Here is a 3,621-nt window from a genome sequence, read left to right as displayed (position 1 = left end):
CATCATAAAAATTGCTGAGCTTCAAACCAAATCCACACAGCTCCAAACACTCTTTTATAGCTCAAATTAAGCACATAGTTCAAACATTTCAACCATTTATGTAGAGACACTTTTAAACAGCAAACTCAATATACCATTGAAACAAGTAACTAACATAGATCTGTTGCTACAATTACACATTTTATATTTTCCACTGTCCAAATATTTCACCATATTATAATTTTATCCACAAACTCGAATCAGTTTGTGCAGAATTTACAAACCTACTGATGTATTCCAAAACTCATCAAAAACTTTCTTACCTGCATAGACCATGTGTCTTAGTTTTATTTCTGTTGCTGTTTTCTGATAAAAACATTCTGACTGAAAGCAACTTGAGGAGGAAAGGGTTTAACTGGCTCCCAGGTCACAATCTATCACTGAGGGAAGTCATGACACATACTCAAGTGGGAACTGAAGAAAAGACCATGGAAGAATGTCATGTACTGCCTGGTTCATTGGCTGACGTTCAGCTCGCTTTGTTATACAGCCTAGGGATGGTTTCACCCACAGTGGGCTGAGCCCTCCGGCATCAATTGCCAATCAAGACACTCTCTCACAGACATGGCTACAGACCACTTTGAGGAAATTCTTCCACTGAGGTTTCCTCGTCCCAAGTGAGTCTAGATGATGTCAAGTTGACAATAAAAACTGACCAGGACACTATATAAAATGTTAGAAGTCAAACCTCAGCTGAGTTACTATGTCCTTTGCTAAATAACTCTAGCAAGCTCAGAAAGAATTACGTTATTTCTATCTGGTGGCTGAGGCCTTAAAAGAAGTTTGGAGGCATCGACAGCCATATTTCCACTCTGAGAATAAGAGCAGTGAAGGAGCTAGGCTGACTGGTCCAGGGAGACAGAACATTATCAACAATGACATCACTTTCCCTTGGTCAAGGTCTTGCTAACTCGATGCTTTTTTCAAAGTGAAGTTGTCAAACACTTCTTGGATTCTATAAACTAAAACTTTTTCCTTGGACTAGTTAAAGTTGTAGTTTTTAAAACTGAGTTGCACATTTTAAAAATATTTCTTTATTCTTTGAAAATCTCATACTTATATACAATGTATTTTGATCATATCTACCCTTGACTACCTTCCTCCAGTTCTTCCCAGGATTTTCCAACATATCTTCCTCCCAACTTTGTGTCAGCTTTTAAAAGTTACCATTATTAAACACCTGAGTCCAATTAGTGCTGCCATATGGACATGCTGGGCCATCCACTTGGGCATGGGTAACCTACCAACAGCCACATGCCCAAAGAAAAGTGACTCTTCTTCCCTCAGTAGCCATCAACTGCCACTGGCTCCTGCACTAGGGTGGAGCCTCGGGAGCACTTTTCCCATCCATGCCAGAAGTTTGGCTGGCTTGGTCTTGCATAGGTCTTGTGCAAGAAACCATAGCTGCTAAGATGATGTATGCAACAGCCGTATAATAGTCAGAGTCAGAATTTTGCAGCTCTCCTCCCCATCCTTGTACATTTTATTATGAAAGAAGAGTGATAATACTCAGTCCTTCCCTGAGGTATTAAAATAGTGTACAGCCAATGGGGAATGGAGGTCAGTGGCAGGGGGCTTGCCTAGCATGTGCAAGGACCTAGGTTCAACCCTAAGTACCAGTAAAAAATGAAAAGGAAAGTAATAATGAAAATACTGTATTTACTATTGCTATAGTAACGAAAACAGTGCAATTACAAGGTGAGACCATAGAGATAAATACAAAAGGGTTCAAAGACCACAATCATATCACGTGCCCCGCTAACTAGAAAAGAAAGCTCAGACAGCTCAAGCTCTGACACCAAAATAAATTTCAGAGGCACAAAAAAAATTAACTATGAAAAAAGGCTAAAAGGTTTGTGTTTATATTAGAATACGGTAGATTTTTATATGCATTAGACCACAGCTAGAAATAAGAAGCTTGGTTTGGATTTGAAAATTTCAAAACTTTAAAAAACACAAACAGGAAAAGTACAGTAAATCAAAGCAAGGTAGAGGTGAAGCTAAAGCATAATGGTAGCAAGCGTGCCTAGCACGCACATGACACTGGGTTTGATTTCTAGCACTTTACGTAAGCACACACACAGACAGACACAGACACACCTCACACACACACACACACACACACACACACACAAACACAAGTGCGATAATAGAGATATAAGGTGAGCCAATGAATAAACGACCTTGGTATATGTTTTTGAAAAAAGGGTAAAGGGGCTGAGGAGAAGGCCCCTCAGTAAAGTGTTTGCTGCCGTGTAAACATGAATCATTAGCAGCTACATGAAAAGGCAGACATGGCGAGGTACACTTGAAATCCCAGAGCTGGCCAATCCCTGGGTGCTCACAAGAAGGCCCCTCAGTAAAGTGTTTGCTGCCGTGTAAACATGAATCATTAGCAACTACATGAAAAGGCAGACAGCGAGGTACACTTGAAATCCCAGAGCTGGCCAATCCCTGGGTGCTCACTAGCCAGCCAGTCTACCCAAACTTGCAACACCCAGGTGTAGAGAGGGACCCTATCTCAAAAAACAAAGTGAACAGAGCAACTGAGAATGACACCTGATGGCTACCGCTGACCTACACACACTGGTGTGCAGACATGCATGCATACCTGCACATAAACACACATGAACATGTTCACACTCCCCTCAAAAGAAAGAAAAAGTATATATAGAAAAATATAAGAAGAAATTTTTCAAAATATTGGAATGCATTTCCAATAAACACATGAGAATCAATTATGTTAATAAAATAAACACTTTTTAAAAGGATATAATTTTCAACTTTCAGATTGACATAGATGAAAAGATATTAAATACAATATTAATGAGAAATTAGAACATCTTACATATGCCTGTTTTAAGTATAAATTCATACTGCTTTCCAGGAGTATCTTCGTCATTTACAAATATAACATAGGGGCTGGAGAGATGGCTTAATGGTTAAGAGCACTTGCTGTTCTTTCAAAGGACCTAGGTTCAATTCCCAGCACCCATGTTAGGCAGCTCATAACCACTTGTAACTCCAATTCCAAGGGATTTGATGTCCTCTTCTGGCATCCACTAACATCTTGCATGCATGTAGTGCAAACAGAGACAACCAGGCACACACATATACACATAAACAAAAATACATATTTATTTTTAAAAGGAAAGTAATGTAAAGGAGCTGGTTATGGTGGCTCACACCTATAATCCCAACACTTGGAAGGCTGAGCCAGCCTGGGCTACAAAGTAATTCCAAGCCAGTCTGTGGTACAGACTGTGACTCTGTTTAAAAAAAAAAAAAAGTAGTATAAAGAAATAACTGTGAAAATCCAGGCATAATGGGTATAGGAAATTTATCAAAAAAATATTAAAAATATGAAAATAAATGGTGTAAAATGATTAAATGCAAAAGACTGCTGGAGCGTTAAAAACATGGAGTGTGAAAAACATGGAGTGTGAAAAACATGGAGTGGAACACACACGGTCATTAGACAGGACAATCTCCCCATGTATTCACATTTATAAAGATAAAATTAAATATAATTAAATGAAAATGAAAATGTATGGATCCATAAGGTGTTTTCTCTTAAAAGCG

The sequence above is a fragment of the Nannospalax galili genome, unplaced genomic scaffold (genome assembly GCF_000622305.1).
Source record: "Nannospalax galili isolate Female #2095 unplaced genomic scaffold, S.galili_v1.0 scaffold1086, whole genome shotgun sequence".
In the NCBI taxonomy this organism is placed as follows: Eukaryota; Metazoa; Chordata; class Mammalia; order Rodentia; family Spalacidae; genus Nannospalax; species Nannospalax galili.
Note: the sequence above shows the minus strand (reverse complement) of the source record.